General features: G+C 39.6%; 2 protein-coding genes across 6 annotated transcripts in view; one reads left to right on the top strand and one right to left on the bottom strand.

Moving 5' to 3' along the window:
* The window catches only part of LOC138044072 (octopamine receptor beta-2R-like), a 17,822-nt gene extending 16,755 nt beyond the window's left edge, over nt 1-1,067 (bottom strand). For both annotated transcript variants that reach the window (XM_068890692.1, XM_068890698.1), the window contains exon 1: nt 947-1,067. The gene's annotated coding sequence lies outside the window, so the exon portion shown is untranslated. The remainder of the gene's footprint in view (nt 1-946) is intronic.
* A 10,759-nt stretch (nt 1,068-11,826) lies between these two features.
* LOC138044071 (D(1A) dopamine receptor-like) overlaps nt 11,827-17,500 on the top strand; it is a 37,611-nt gene continuing 31,937 nt past the window's right edge. For 2 of the 4 annotated variants that reach the window (XR_011131384.1, XM_068890681.1), the window contains exons 1-2: nt 13,961-14,175; nt 14,427-14,483. The gene's annotated coding sequence lies outside the window, so the exon portion shown is untranslated. Of the gene's footprint in view, nt 12,655-13,960; nt 14,176-14,426; nt 14,484-17,500 lie in introns of those variants that run through there. The other 2 variants (XM_068890683.1, XM_068890685.1) reach the window with 2 other exon arrangements.

Here is a 17,500-nt window from a genome sequence, read left to right as displayed (position 1 = left end):
TAACAATGTGTGAACCGTAAGCTATCACGCAAAGCAAACAAACTGCAACTTTTCTGAATGTTCTCCTGGATTGCTATCAACATTGAAAAGGGTGAGAGCGGAGAGCGGACTGTGTGATAGATGGTCTTAACACCTGTTCAGATGATTTTAGCTCAAGTGTCTTAAGACCTTTGTACAGGAGTGTAGACACGTTTTTCACTTATCCTTCCTATTAAAACTGAGAGAGATGCTTCCAATTCCAAGGGATCAAGATCAAGAGTGAATTAACTGCTAATTTACTCAGGCTCTTGTTCAGATCTAATGAATGAGAAGGTTCGGTACTGATCCTGCTTGGAGTTAATTTTCAATCAGTCCGGTGCCAGACGGTTTCAGACTGCTCTCTGAAGAGAATCACACTCTTCTTTTACAAAAACATTCGAGCTTAGATTAAGTAAAATTGTTAGAACATACTAAGAACAGCCCGGGCTGAGAGTCACTTTACAACGTCTTTATTATGCTCATTTCAGTTTTTTTGTTTTTCTGATTGCAAATAAAGGTAAAAGCAAATATTAAAACCGGCTGTAGTCTGACAGGACAATTACCTCAAAATACTTATAGGGGTGTTTTTTAACACTAACAATGTGGTTTTCGTATTGCATGATACAGTGAAAAACAACTCTGGCAATTTGTAATCGAACTTTGTATACCACGCCACCGTTAAGATCAGAACATCAGTTTAATACGTTTTCAGGCTCAAATCGCAACAAAACGGTAGTATGAACTTTCAGCCTCAGTCCCTAAAATTAGACGTTCTTATAGAAATGGTGTAGGCAAGTAAAGGATTATAAATTGTTGTCTGATATTTCTTTAGTTCTAAAGTAACTGAAAGTAAGAAATCGCATAAAAGCCATTTCAAATCGAAGGATGAGATGGAATAAACGACGAGGCATTTTAACGTTTGACTTACCCACGACTGATCAGCAACGAGTAGAGTTCTTCTCTGTGGATTTTGCTATCTTGAAAACTAGTGTGCGCCAAGTATTTTCAAATTTAATGTGTCCGGTTTTCGAGACATATATTACATTTGAAAATTCAATAAGCTATGGAGTTTGACGCACAATTTCCGAAATTACTGCCAACAAAAATACACACCCACGTCCAATTGTGATATTATTTCTGGAGTAAACACCGTCAATATATCCCTCAGGCAAACAATAGTTATCTTTGACAGATTTAATTTCCTCAAACTTAGATACCCAGTTGAGCTTTATTTATACAACTATTGGAATAGTCGAATCCAACTGTTTTTAACCAAAATCTTAGTATATTTACTTCACTAAATACATTTATTCAAGTTTTGTGATAATTATTGGTGTTTAAAAATATGAACATGATTTTTAAAAGCAGTCAACTCTCATTGTGAGGGGAGCTGGATTTTTTCTATTTCTTGTGAAATGTTAGAACTTCTTTCGACGCTAGCACCACAGACGGAACATATGAAAAGGTGTCACGTTATTCCTAACACATCAGAAGAGTGCGTTCGATTGACCCTATACCGGAATAAGAATACGTGGAGTAATGATTTAAAACTGCATGTTTGGCGTTTTGAAGCAACAAGGATAATAAAGATATGTTTAAAATAGCATTTTAGCAGGTGTTCGACAACTTTTAAGTGAATCTCCGTAAAAACGAAGGATTTCTCACTTGTATTCCATGTATTCCTATCCCGGAATGCAGTCACTGAATCGAATGCACCCTAAAACTACAACTTGATGATATTTGTTTTTCTTGTCTGAAAAGACTTCTGATTCCCCCTTTCAAAATTGAAATACATTTACCTTTTTTGAGAACAACACTCCAAAGAACTGAAAACAAACTATAAAACGTAAACTCTAGTTGGACAAAAAATAATGATCTCATTGCATTATCAGTCTTTCTTTACAAAAACTAGCTGCGATCTTTCCGCATATCATGATGAGCCCCCGCTAGTAGATTGCCGAAGATTCAATTTCCGATTCAGGTAAAAATGTATTTGCGCATTTGATTGTATCTATAATGGACGTTTGCGCAGTACAATTATATACACCTTATGGTTTAATGTATATTAGGCGCGGATACTTAATTTGCGAGTATTTTTCTGATCCCCGAAAGCACAAGGAAAACTACCAGCAACGAGAAAAATGTCCGCACGTATTGTATGTTCAGACTTTCAATAACGGATGCATTATTCCACTATTAAATCATTTTCTAGTATTTTGGCGTCTTCCTGCATTGACCGTCATGCGCCGATCAAATGGAAACTTCAACACTCTCCCCCCACCCCCCTTCCTCGGGCAAACCCCGGGCATTTGACTATTTTCTGTGCCAGGGAAGAGGGAAATTTGACCTTTGCCTTGGTGGGGTGGGGAAAATTGAACCGGAAGTGTCATGTTTCAAATGATTTTTTTTACGGGCGTCGAAGTACCCTGCTTGCAGTTGGTTTCACCTACGCTTCCCGAGAGAGAAACCACTGCGAACAACCGTTAGTTTCTTTGAGTGAGCCGCTGTCCAGCGCCAAGGACGAATAAATTAAATTTGAACAGGTTAAGCGAGTTAGTAAACTTGTTTCGGCGCTTTGTGCGTGAGTTCAGTTACGTAACTGCTGCGTTTGGGCGAGCCTGCTGTGTAGTGATTCCATATTTTCCCCGCGACATAAGAAAAAGTGATGTCAAATGCATCACGCGGGGTCTGACGTACTTCGCACATGCTCGATGGAAAATCAAACGGTTGCTCGTAGAGGTTTCTCTCTCGGGAAACGTAGGAGAAACCAACTGCTCGCAGGGTAGCGCCGAAGTCGCTAACATGCAGCTATAAACACGTGTGTAGCGAGATGGAAGAGTTTAAAGGAAGGGATATAGCATTTGTGAGCGATTGGCTTACAAAAGAAGTCTACTTTTCTTTCTCAGAGCCTTTTAGAAGGACATTGTTCATTGATGAATCTCCTTAGGAGGGCAAGGGGCAAAAATATTGAATTATTTTCTAAAGAATAAAGGAACTGAAACATACATGATGTATTGTTGATTTTAAATTTGCTTAGTTATTTGCTCTATCTTTTGCTTACTTCGAATTTCGTAATAATCAAAAGCAAGTAAAAACAAAACGTTGAAAAGTCAGCAAAATGATTTCATAGTCTATTGATCAGAAGCCATCTTGTAGGCTCTTGTAAGTGTTATTTCTTTTGAATTTTTTAGTTTTGCTGAGTCTGTTTGTAGTGATAAATCCAAACCAAATCCGCCGATCCGCGAACCTATTGTAGCCCCCTCTGTACTAAACCCTCAGATCAATCCTATAAATGCCTTGCATACGACGGCTACGCCCGCAGTACGAGCGGCAGTCAAAACTTAGCTGTCTCACCGAAACAATACCATAATAGCCTTTTTCTTCAAAGCTAACAAAAATAAAGGCTATGCTTAAGTTGCCTTGGCGTTGAGAATTCCGGGTTTAATTTGACGAAGAAACAGCATATTTTGCTCAAAATAACACAACTATTACCCTACCAGGCGACACTCCACGAACTACTAGCGACGCCAAATTGCAAGCTTGGAGACACAAAATGTTTCATATTTTTCACTTTTTACAGTCTCATACGGTTTTGGAAATTCTAAGTCCCTTTTCCTGAATATTTAATGCCATCTCCAGTGAAGGAGAAAGGCTGGCACAGTCGGTTAGTGCGCAGGCCTTGGTGCAAGAGGTCCTGAGTTCGATTCCCGGATCTCGCATCCTTGCTTCGACTTCTTTCCTTTCCGTATAGCTAAGTAGCTAAATACCCGTGAAACGGAGCACTGATGGAGAGGGGGGGTAAAATGAGCGCACCGTCGACCTCAGGTTTGTCAGTTGAATTACTGTTACGAGTTATCGACGTTAAATATGGTTGCTTTGCTTTATAAAATGCCATATTTCAATGCTATTCCTGTTAACTTTCATTGAAGTCAGGACAGTAAACTTTTTCCCGCCTCCTGAATCCTGATTGGTCAATTCAAATTTCAGGCGCGCCATTCGTATGCAAGGTGGCGCCTTTTCTGTCAAAAAATCCTGCTAAGAGGCCGTTAATTCGTACCCAGTCTCTATATCGGTTAAACAAAAGGCCTGGAGGTTAATTCACAAAATAGCGACTGTTTCGAGAAGTGTTTGGTGGTCTTTTCTCGACCCTTTTCTTCCTTGCTTCAACATTTTCATCTGGGAGGAGAGCTTAAAAATCTTGCAAATTGAATTTCGAAAACAGAGCCAGGATTTTGCGGCCTCAGCGAGATATTTTGGAAAGATGTAGTCGAATCTTTTCATTATCGATTCCGAAACGCCTAAAGGTAAGTTGTGTTCAGATTGTTTCATTATGAGGTGATAATGCATCAGTCAATTCCAGCAGTGCCCATCCCCCCCCCCCCTTCCCCGGGCTAACCCCCAGGCATTAGCTTTTTTTTTTTTAAATGGACAAATTCCCCCGGGTGGGGACACATAAGCTGTGTAAATGCCCCGGGGTGGGGACGAATAAGAGGGCAAATGCCCCGCCCCCGGGATCGTCGCCTTCCAATAGGCGACTGTATTCGCAGGCTACTTTGTATGTCAAGAATCAAGACATCTTAAATGATCTTTCATCGCATTTTACGCTCGCAAGATCTGTCTTGAAGATCGCACCATTTGAATTCGCAAACCTTCAGTGTTTCATATAACTCCGCTTTCATGAATTTAAAAATTTCTAGGCTAGTTTTGAATGCGAAATGCGAAGTAGTCGTGTTTTACGCAGTCTTCACGTCAGTGATTGTTTTGTGATATTAGTTCACCTTGTCGCTTATATATATTCATATGCTTACAAGTATAAATGAAGAAATACCTAAAATTGAGAAAACATACCTTTCAAAAACATCCACAAGTTTTTTGAGTCCGTGACGGACAAGCCAGTCTTTAACGAAGGCCTCGTCTTTTCCGATAAACTCTTCCATGGTAGTTCGAAAACACGTGTGTCAAATGCCCGGAGGTCGCCCCGGGGTCGGCTAATGCCCAGCCCCGGGCCGCGATAAAATTGCGAATGCCCCACCCCGGGACTGACCACTTCAGCAAATGCCCCGCGGTTGCCCGGAGGGGGGGATGGGCACCACTGGAATTGATTGATGCATAAATCTTGTTCCCAAAGTATTTTTAGTTGCTTTGACCCTGAAAAACATGTCATATAGAATAACGCTGTTCTTTTTGTTGGAAACCGAACCGAATTTCTTGTCTGCAATAGTAACTGAGGTTCACAAAGTTTCGGAATGTGAGATCAAGACGAGATACCCCCAAGTCCGATAGCTTCGATATATTTTCTCACAAGAGATTTAGAAAACAACTCCCATATGCCTTCTCAAATTTAAGGACGGTCGCGCGAAAATGTTCCCACATTGAAACTTGTTTCATTTTTCCCCTGAAGTTAGGTCATTAATTACTTATTCCAAATATGAAAAAAATTGGGAGGTCACCGACTTTGTTTCGGAGAAAAAGGCAAGGGAAAAATGCCCTAATTTCGATAGATAGGTCATCATAACAAGATGGAGTCTCATCTACTCATCCGTCGAAAATCATAAAAATAATATGTTAGAGTGAAGGTTTCTGTGCATAGAAATATAGGAGTGGGTTTTGTAGATAATTGCATGCCGCTGGGGATGTCGTAAACAGTAGAGTTAATCCTCAACGAGCGTTTTCGCAAGCGTTACCCGTTGTAACCATTTCCAGAACTCAGGACACAACGAAAGAAAATTTTTAAAAAGATAACTTCTTACATTGTGGTTTTTTTCATTTCATCGTATTTTGTAGATTGTAAGAAGATTAAGTGATTCATGTCTTAAAAAATAGGGGTCACCGATGATCTAAACGAGTAAAATCGATGTGATGTTGCGAAGCTCTTGGAGAATTTAGTTTGTCACGATTTTGCGTGACCTGTCGGGGATGGACTGGAACCCAAGACAGGATCGATCGATGAAAGGTTTTTGTAAAAAAAAACCTTCTCGAGCATGGCAACAACGTTTCAAGCAGGCGTTATCTTTATTTGGTTAGTGTTTTGTATCATATCTCTCCATTGCCGTCTTTCGTATTCCCTAGAGTGTGGTTAGGTCCGCACCATGCAAGTGGATTAGGAAGAGAAGATAATTCCGCTCTATTTTCATGAGGAAAACATGCATTCATTTTGAACTAAGAAGTTCGTAACGTAATAAAAACATTTTAAAAAACCAACCCCATTAAATTTACGCAACGTCGCTGACTTAAACTAACCTTGGGGAGCAGGGCTGGGCATTGGTGAGAGCTCTCGCCTTCCACCAATGTGTCTTCTGGAGGGTTGAGCGGCTCTTCGTGGTTAAGCACTGTTTGAAAGTGCTCCCTCCATCGGTGCATCTCCCCTTCTGCTGACCTCAGGACCACGCCTACCTCATTTCTCACTGACTTACATGTATTCTGGAACCTCTCACTTAGCTTTCTGGTGATCTCGTACAAAGTCCTTGGATCACCTCTCTTTCCAGCCTCCTCAGCTCTCTCAGCTTCTGATTCCACATACACCGTCCTGTCTCCATCAACTGCTGCAGACCCTAAAATCTGTTGTGCAGCGCTAGCTTGAATGCGTTCCCAACCTCCAAGTCTTTCAGCTTGCTGACCTCGAATCTTACTCGGCCATTTTTCCCTTTTCTCACTTTGGCAATCTTTAAGCTGACTTTTGCCATCAACAGATGATGGTCCGACCCAACATCTCCCACGCAACACGCGAACGTCCTGCAGTGAGTTCCTCCATCTCCTACTAAATGCCAGGTGGTCGATCTGGTTCCCAATAACACCGTCAGAAGACCTCCATGTCCGCTTATGACACTCCTTATGGGGGAACAGCGTTCCACCGATTACCAGCTCATTTGAATGACAGAAGTCCGCACACCTAACAACATTATCATTCATCTCAGCTCTTGCCACATGCTTACCCATCATCATGCCATTCCAGCAGGCATTGTGCAGCTCCTTTAGACAGAATGAAGCCAACTCCTCTCCCATGATTTTCACCTTCATCCATTCCTGAGGACAGCACAGTTTCTCCTGTAGCTATCCTCAACTTCCCACAAGAGTTCCACCTCATTTCACTTACTCCCAGAATATTAATACCATATCTCTGCATCTCTTTTATCACCTGAGCACACTTACCAGTCTCAAACAATGTCCTTACATTCCATTGCCCGATCTTCACACACGCTTTTGGCCACAGCAATTTCATCGGCGGTTTATGCGTCATTCTCTGCTTCGCACGTTGCTCCAACCAGGAGTTAGCATCCTTTTCCCCTGCTTCCCGATAGGGCGCAGTGGTAATTCTAGTTTCGGTTTCCGTAATATGTATATTTTTCCGGGTCGCCGGCACAGCTCTCTGGGTCCTTGAGACACGAAAGCTCCACCACCACGATAAGGCGTCAGCCCAAGGTGAAGCGGCCAATGAAAAGGAAGGAAAAGATACATTTAATTTAATTTAATTTAAGAGCTTATCATCGAATGATAATGTAATTTTCATGTTGCAAGACTGGCGATGAACAACAACTCAGATTGTAGTCAACTTAGTATACCACACTACTTTAATAAGAAAATTATTAAGAACGTTTTCAATTAGACGTCCTTACAAAAAAAAGAGTGTAACTGTATAAATGACTTTTCTTATCACGGCAGACCCTGTGCTAGTGCATGCGCATAGTACACTTGAAAACTTGAACAACTACATACGCGCTGCATTGGCAAATAGAAGAAAAAGCCTTCTTTTTCCGTTTCAAGTTGACCAAACTTTCATCTCTTCAAAACTCGAGAATCAACCAAAATGGGAATTTCTTTAATTGAAGGGAGAGTATCACGGTATTTCGCATGTTCTAGCCGTAACGAATACATTTCATCGTTTATGAGCCAATCAGAAGCGACGTTATAATTCGCACGGTAAAATTTACACGACGCGTACAAATTTCTCTATTATTAAACAATCACTAATGAACTATTAAAACTGTTACGGCTGTCTGTTGCCTCTTTTTTTACCCTGGTAAACAGGCGTGAAACGGAGGATTCAAATGGGGCCAGCCTAAGGGAAGAGAGAGGAAAAACTATACCATCACTTTTCCTCCTCCATGTCAAGACAAACTTAATAGCAGCATACCTACAGTTTTCCGATGAAAGCTGTCTGTACGTGATGCATTTGCTATGGCTCCATTTTAGAGAGACTCCGGAAAGGACTTAGCGGTACGTGACCCGGTCCCGTCATCTTCGATTTCTACCGAGCCCGATTACAACAGAGCTTTGGATCTGAAATACTGCTTCAGTTTACGGACCATAAAGTTTACGAGCCGCGCTCTTTTGGAGGGGAACATTGAGGTGTATTAGAAACCGCAAAACCGAAGAGAAAATCATCCAAAACCGCAAAACCGCAAAAATATTCGACCAAAACCGAAAACCGCATACAAAACCGTCAGAAAACCGATACAATGGTGACAAGTGGGGCATACAGAGCAAACTACACTAACACTTTATTTAATGAAAGTATTTTTGGATGTCATGGACTTCTCTAAAGCATTCATATCTTTTAGTATCTGCTAAAATCATAGGCTGTATTTCTGCCGCTCTCTCGAGCCCGGACTTTGTGGGCTCATTTTCCGTGAAGCCAAGCTAACTTAGGAGAATTTGCAAACAAGTCCTCTCTAGAATTGCAATTTTGCAATTGCAAAAAGCTATATCTTCGGAAACTTCAATCGAAAATCTCTAATTGAACATTTCTATTTGATAACTAAGACAGGTCAGTTTGGAGATTCGAATGGAATGTTTAATCTTGGTCTAAAACATGCGATTGCACTGAGGAAGCTAACTGGTACAATTTGTTCCTTGTTTTACATGACAGCAGGAACTTGCTCAGAGGTTAAATGTGGTAATAAACAGATACTTAAAACAGTAGTCGAATATTGACGCTCACCGCCCCCCCCCCCCCCCAGTAGTATTATCATCTAATACTTTCACTTGCGAGAAGAATGTAAATATACCCTTTTGTATTTCTTCGCGCACAACCCTAAAGGAGACCTTCACGGCTACATATGATTGCATTTTGCCCAAACACCCTAAGTGAGACCAAAATCCGAAATTTACACCTCCAGGCGAGACGACGAGCATCCCTCCCCTTTTTAAATGGGACCCCCCCCCCCCCCCCTTCCCTTTCCGAGCACCGCCCTTGCATATCGCGACGTTGCACCAAAGAGAAAATTCGTCGATGTCCCTAATTCATCTTGCTGGCCTTGGGAACTGTTGTCATCTGCACTGACTTAATCACTACATTCATCAAATTCTTGCTGGCCTTCATCAGAGTGAGTATCTTCCTCACTCATTTCATGCTCGTTCAGATCTTCATGGGGTCCTTCATCTTCATCCACTCCGCACCAACTCGGGCATCATTCGACACGCGTGATCCCCTACCTTGACATAACTGGCTATAGAGTGTTTTCATGCGACGTTTTCAGAAATTGAGCTCCATTATCACTCAAACGTTTTCTTTTGTTTCGGAGGAAAAACAAGGTTACTGATCACGTGAGTGAAAGTCCCCTATGGGATCTTACATTCTATTTATCAGGCCCTAGTACAACCTCATTTCAACTACTGCAATATTGTTTGGGGAAACTGTGGAGTAACTTTGCAGGACAAACTGCGAAAACTACAAAACAGAGCAGCCAGTGTCCTATGACGCTGATGTCAACAATTTATTTGAACTCTTGAGATGGAAATCCCTAGTCTCTCAAAGGCAAATTGAAAGAGCAACAATGGTATTTAAGTCCCTACAGGGACTAGCACCTGAGTATCTCTGCTCGAAATTTGTCCATCGCGATTCTGGTAATTGTTTGAGAGGCTCTGTGAATAAGGTAAATGTTCCGCAACCGCGCACAAAATACTACAGAAAATAGCTTTAGCTACAGTGGCGCAGTTTTGTGGAACAGTTTGCTATTAGAACTAAGGAAAGCAGCGTCCCTCAGTCAATTCAAATGACTGATTAAAGAGGTTATCTAAGCCATTATTCTAAACACGGCATTCATGGAAAGCAGCTTTTATTGTATGATCATGAGTAAGATAGTTAATGTAGTTTACATAGTTTTATCTATAGTTGGTTTTAAATTTTTAATTGTACATATGGTTTTTATATTGCTGATGAATTGTACCGTGATTAAATAAAGAATAAATAAATAAATAAATGAATAAATAAAAAACACTCTATTCGAGATCAATTTCCGCTCAAATCTAAGAGAAACCGGAACCCAAATAGGACAAAATAGGAAAACCTAAAAAGCACATCGGATAACAAAACCGAAAAACCGCTCATATTTTCTATAGAAACCGAAAACCAAATGCTAAAAAGCGAAAAATCCGCAAACCGCAATGAACACCAAAACCGAAAAACCGAAGTCTTTTGGCACAAAAACCGAAAAACCGATCTAAAAAATAGCCAAAACCGCAAAACCGAAAATCCCAATGTCCCCCACCTTTTGGTTCTTTTTGGATTTGGGTTGGCGCATAGTGACCTACCTGATCGACATGTGTCGGTGAGTCCTGACATTCTGATGACAGAAGAGAGTTTTTTGAAGCACGTACTGAACTCTGTTTGCCATTACTCAAGAATTGCGTTTTTCTGTTAGCTGACGTCAATACCATGAAATAAGATTCTTACGGTGAAAGTTCTTCATTTTCTGGATAACATGCCAACTTCTTCTGAAACTGAACACTGTTAAAATTTAATTAATCGATCGTTTCAACAGAGCAATTAAGGCCAGAAACGTTTCTCTCCAAGAGGGCGGTCGAGAAGACTAACATTTGGTAGGCGCGAGCTAATGTCAAGAGATTCAAAAGACAGATTTTTCCAGTAAATAAAGAGTTCTTTCGTGTACCATTTCTCATCACATTGGTGATAAAATTAACTTCTCTGTTACAAATAAGCGTGTGGTAAGAAGAAAATGTCTTGAAAACAAGTGCAACAATATACAATCATTTGTGCCAAAACGATGAGTTATTAGGATAAGTTTCAATAAAAATGGTATAGGTTACAGACTATTATTTCCGCGTTGTAAACGAAAAGCCGAGGCCGTTCGCAGATCAGTTAAGTACGAAGACTAGTTCTGGGCTCTTATCCGAAATTTGATTTTTGTATTCTTCTTTCTTTTCTTTTTTTTTTTGGTTATGTTTTCATTTTTTTTTTTGTATTTTGTTTTTCGTAATTACCACCCGAGGTTTTTTTCTTGAGCAGTTCTGTGGAAAGCAATTTCCGGCAAGTGCATGTCAAGTTCTGAGCAGGGTTTGGTTTGGATAAACAAACGCCAAAAAAAAACCCTGGAAAGCTGATATGTTTTCTTTCATCAGGGTAAAGTAATGGGGGTAAAAAGGAGACAAATTACAAGCTGTTAAATACAATATAAACATGATCGAAAGGACACCTCGTTCCCTCGTGGGTACAGAGGAAACCGAGGAACGACTGAGTTTGATAAAAGGTTGCATGAAAGTTACAGGAGATTTCTTATTGATGGTGGACGGATAAAGAAATTTAGATCAACAGATCAGAAGCTGGTGCCATTGCTTTAATTAAATATTCTTTGAGTGAAGCTATGACAAATTGGTTGACAGTTATAAGAAGGTATACAGGATAGGTTTACTATTATGTACTCCTTATTATACATTCATTAATAATTATAATTTTAAAAAGTGGCTGATTTCATTACTGTAAGATTGAACGTAAGATACGCGAAGACGTAGATATAAAACTCGGCGATCGCGAAAGAGAAACTCTGACTGGACGGATGCGCAGGCAGTTGAATGAGTGTCTCTGAAGCGCTCTTAAGATCGAGAAACATTCTTGTTGTTAATGACACTTGCGTGGTCTCAAAGGGCATTCTGTTCACAGTAGTTCGCGATTTCTCACAATTAAGAAAGCGTTTGACGAAAAAAGTCAGCTTAGTTAACTCTGAGTTGGGAAATACAGGGGCACCCAACGATAATCTCGGTGAAACGTGTTCGGGAGAGTCAAACTGTTCTAAGAATTTGGGTTCTATGTTGCTAAACAGCTACACATTTCTTTACTAAAACAGCACCTAAAAGATTCGCAACCCGTGGAAAGTAGTCCCTTACGTTTTCAGAAGGGATATTTTTGCAACTTTGAAAACGTCACCTAGCAGTTTCGGATGACCAAATGGTTCGGTTGGAAGTTCTTAGAAGGTAACGTTCAGTTGGCAATTTCTGAAATGAAGATATCATTCCGGATCCCTAAAGTATTCGGACACTTCAATTGTTTTCAGCTGAGATATCGGAACAGATGAAGATTCTCTAGGTGATAAAAACATCTCTTAAGACAGTCTTTATACATTACAAGGAGCCTAGAAATGTCTCTCAAAGGCTTTTGGCTTAATGTCTTCGTTGGGTTCCACTCCATTTAAGGCGCTTCGATCATTATCACACGTCACTCAGTTTGCAAATAACTCATACAGGTTCCTACTTTCAGCCGGCTCAAAAAATTGACGAAATGAGTTCGGGTTGAGGTTGCTCTTTGCTGTGATCAGCTGAAATACAAGATTCGTACTGCACAAGTTTCCTGGTCACTCGACAGGAGAGCCTAAAGACAGCCTAAAGACAGCCTGTCATTGAAAGGTGAATGTTTATTTCTATCCCTCAAACTTCTGTTAGCAAAATTTAATGATCTCATGATGACGAATTTCCGATTCTATTTTCGACAATTGCTTTATTATAGAGGTCGCGTCCTTCAATATTTTTCACAACTGTCCTTGAACTGTGAACAAACATAAGTTCAAGTTATCATTATGAAACAGCGAAAGAAGCGTGAGCTGGCATTGGCAGGGACGGCGAGTACTTAATTTTTCTTTACCACATTCAATAATTAATAAAGATACATCTTTAAGCGCGATCTTGCATGTTTTAGTCAGTTATTCCTTTGTTCATTCAGTCATGCTTTTGTGTTCATTTATCTTTTTGTTCTGTTATATTATAGAGATATTTAATTTTTTGGTGGAATCGTATTATGTATGGTACTTCTCAGAAGGTTAACCCATAGTTAGCCCACATGTCTTTTGGCGATTTAGTCGAGCCTTAACGGCTTTCTAAATAATCGCCTGCTCGTCTTAAGTTCAATATTTCATCGGAACATGCAGATTACACCTGTATTTTGCAAAGAGTATAGCTGTCTGCCTCGCAATAAACGAGATTTATATTATTATCTTTAAGAGTCGGTATTTTGACAACAAAAAACAAAAAAGGTATACGGACGCTTGCAGAAAATTTAAATCTTTGAGTTTCTCCCCATTTTGGGTGGAACGACGGTCTTCTTGACCGCGGCTTAATCCACATCCGCGCTATACGTCAAAAACTGAAGAAACTTTTCACATGGGATCGTCTTCTAATTAAGTGTCTGGGTGAAATTTCATTTATGATATTATCATAGGTAGTGCAAAGAGTGCCTAATTAACTTGGTTTATTTTCTGACAACAAATTTCATGGATTGAAATTATTAGGCAGGTAGGCAAAGATCTACCCCGCTGGTCAATCCTGGCTTGTGAGATGTTTGCTTATTTAAATATGTATTTCCTTTCATTTTTTTCATTTCAATAGACCTTTTACTGATTCAAATCCGTCAAACTCTTTACTTCGGAATTAACACCCCACAGTGATGTTAGTTAACAGTGACTGAATTCGCATAAATTCAAGTGTGTTGACATAAGCACTTCGACGTTCAAAACTTGATTGCTTTTAAATTGAAAACATGCCAACCAATGATGCGTTGGCATGAATTTCAGTGAGTGTTGTGCCTTTAAAGTCACAGCAGGGCGTTGCTGTCAACTGCATAAAATACATTTCCTTGCCAAAGTAGCTGAATGCACTTTTTGTTTCGATGTCATTTGAGTTGTGGGAAGTGGCCAGTTCATAAAATTCAATAGACCCTACTTTGTTTTCCGGTTCGCCGCAAATTTCCTGAGCTGTGCAAACAAACTCCCAACGCTAAACAATGCAAAGAGACTACCGATTTTACGTGATTATTGTTGTCATGGAGCCGGATAAAATTCCATTCTCTTAATGCAAAAAAAACACATTTTGACAACATAATATGCTTACAATCACAGCTGCTTCGACACCAGCAAACACTAGATTGTCGAAATGGTAAGATGCGGTTTAAAAAAAGCTAACTCAATAGCTTACCCAGGAGACCAAACTTGTTAGCGACTTAGTAGAACTTTTTAAGTCTTCGGTACCATGAAAGAGAATGTGTATGAATTAGGACGTGAATAGTCCATTGGGAGCAAAGAATGATTCTGAGAATGATCCTTCTTGACTACATAGAGTTTTGAGAAGAAGCACGATTTCATTTACAAAGAGTTTTTCTTTTTTATGGTTATTTTCCTTTTAAAAAGGATACTTAACGTGTTGTTCTCTTGATGACGATCATGCAAGTGCTGGCGTATCCAAGCGTAAGTAAAGACTTCTTTTTATGTTATATGTTGCAAAATACATCTACACAGTTATAATGCCAGTACTTAATTTATTTTACTAGCGGTTATGTCAGTTAACTCTCGATCGGCTCAGATTTGTACTGTATTTGTGAGCTGTCGCTTATTACTTCGGGGTCATTAGATTTTAGTAGCCGTTTTAAACGAACATTTCCAAGAGCATCTTCATATCAAAACTTGGAGCAAAAAGAGATCATCATGAAACTTCTTGTCGTCACTGAATCGACCGAAGCAGGAAATAATGCAAGCGGTTCTCTTTCAGTTCGGCAAAGAAAATAAACAGGTGTTACGTTTCATCTCGTTAAAAGTAGGAAGAAATTCAGTCTTCACCAGGAGTTTATGTAAAGATCATCAAAGCTTCTTTATTCGAGGCAAACAGGAAATAGTACAAGCGGCTCTGCTTTATAGAACACAAACGACTGTTTCGTTGCATCTTGTTAGAAGGAGGAAGAAATTCATCATGTACCCGATTCTCAGACGGAGTGGTCAATTGGAAGCGAGATAGCGGAAAATCGATTCATTAAAAAACACAATTCAAAGTGCTCTTATAATTCTTAAAGAGGTGGGAAAGGATACGCAAGGTTTCTGTTTTGTTAAGTTTCACACCTTAGATCTTTACTTTCGCAAGATGGCAGATGGCACGCATTACGGCACGTTCGATTCGGTACCAAATAAAAACGTTACGCTGACATTTCCCCATCTTGGACGACAATTTTTCGTCGCAGGGCGCAGCTATTAAAAAGCTCTCATGAATGATCCAGAAACAAAAAGAAACCAAATAAATATACAGCAGAAACAATAAGGCTAATCTGGAAATTCAAAGAACTGCGTTCCTTTAGCGATCCGTGTTCTTTCCTATATTTCCTTGAGGTGGATCTTCCTCGACCACGATTGGCGCCACAATCGGCCTGAGCTTAAAGGGGCTGTGTCGCGGTGAAGTTCATTTTGTGTAGTTTTACCAATTTCACGCTTCTACTCGCTATACAACCCAACCCAAACACAAATCAAAGCCTTGTGACAAAAAAGTCAAGTCTGGCGAGCATCTACGTAATTTCACTGTAAGGAACAACAGTCAGTCAAAAATCTCAATTGTGATCCATTTTAATCTTCTTCAATTTTTTTATTAACTGTTTTTTAACCTTCCTTCAATGTTTTGAAGTGAGTCGCTGAATTTGGTTAAATTCCGGGACACAGCCCCATTAAACCTTAACATGTTTCAAGGGGCTGTGTTGAGGAAGTTAAAACTTCGGTTAAATCTTCCTACAAAATGATATTCAAGCCAAGAAAACAATCTTAGTTACGATTCAGGCAATATCAAGTAGTTAAGTTCAACTTTATGCGGAAGATAAATTACTCTTCTTTTACAATTATGTTTGGACTTTGGAAGGTTGTATTTGCGGGTGGTAAATCCTTGAAGAATAGACTATTTAAATTACAAAATCCCCGGAAACTGCTAATAACAAGGCTATCATAATCAACTGAGTTGATGAATGTCAGACTATGTTGATATTACATACAGCAAAAATTAAAAGATTAAAGCTATACTTTTCTTCTGTTGCTAAGCAACAAGGTATGCTATGTCAGTGTAGTTTTAGTTATCCATTTTCCGACAAATAAAATCCCTACCGCCTTTTGTATACTCAAAGTTTAAGTAAACTCAAAAGTAACCCTTCACAATACCATTCATTAATAAAGAAGAAAGTAAAGTGTGGCTATACTGCCTAAAGGATCCTTCCGTGGGAAATTTCCCGGTTTGGATTTCGGCAGGGTTTGATTGGTTCGGGAACTTTGCATTTATACCTACATCTGGTTATCCTATTGTATCTTTCAAAGCGAGCCCTCTATTTCACTTAAAGAATAGGCCATTTCCGAGTTCATGTCTGCCTCCTCTTCAAAGCGAGTCTACGTGCGAAGTTTTGTGATGGTAGTAAGCTCTACTTTACATATCAATGAAAACTAATATTCATTAGAAAAACTTCGCACTTAGACTCGCTTTGAAGAGGAGGCAGACATGAACTCGAAAATGGGGTATTTATATGGTCATGCCAATGATCATTTCACAGTAGTGAGATGGATATGGACGAACATGACAGTGGCAGTGATAATACAATGCTGCGCCAATGCTATGGCCATGCCGGTGAAAATAAGACTGACCGTGATGAAGGTCACTGTACGCAATCCCATTCGCCAAGTTGAACCTTGTGCAAATCAAAGTCACAAAGGCTTGCGTTTGCAAATGATGGCAGGCCGATTGAATTGATGAAATTTCTAACATTATGGTTCCTTTTTGTCGAAACTGTCATTCATATAATATGAACGTTCGATTCAGAGCAAAGGATAACACTGAAATGAATCGCTATCAGTCTCGCTGATTTTCGGACGTTTTCCACTGAACCCATATACATTGAAGTTAGAGAATGTGTTTAAAAGGATCCATTTTTCCAAATATATAACTAGCATTTGAGATATTTATTTATTGCCGCTCTTTTCGACTATCTTATGCCTCATTCACACCAAACCTTAAACATATTTTAAACATGTTTAGTTAAACACGGTTTCAAAGAGTTTTCTTTTTATATCATGCATGTTTACTGACTTTTGTCGACTACAAATTTAGCACAGGTCAAAGCATGTGTTGAAACAAACCTGAATCTCATGGAAAAACCAGTCCCACATTTTTCTGACTAATTTTCATTTTTTTTAAACCCAGTTTAAATAAACATGTCTTGTTGGTGTGAATGGGGTATTATAGTTTGTTGACTTCATATTGTGAATCGTTGGTGATTTTGTTTAATTTTTTTCTTGTTGGGCGATTGCTTGAAATTCAAATCACCCCATTGCAACACATGCACTGTCAGGTCACAAACCTCAGCGGGTGTTCGAGTTGTAGTTCTGTGATAATCCAACACAATTTGTTTCTTAATTTCTGAGCAGTTTTGTAGAAAAATTTTGAATAAATCTGGTGTTTCAAGATCCGT

The sequence above is a fragment of the Montipora capricornis genome, chromosome 3, assembly GCF_036669925.1.
Source record: "Montipora capricornis isolate CH-2021 chromosome 3, ASM3666992v2, whole genome shotgun sequence".
NCBI classification, from domain to species: Eukaryota; Metazoa; Cnidaria; class Anthozoa; order Scleractinia; family Acroporidae; genus Montipora; species Montipora capricornis.
Note: the sequence above shows the minus strand (reverse complement) of the source record. Positions and strands in the feature narration are given on the sequence as shown.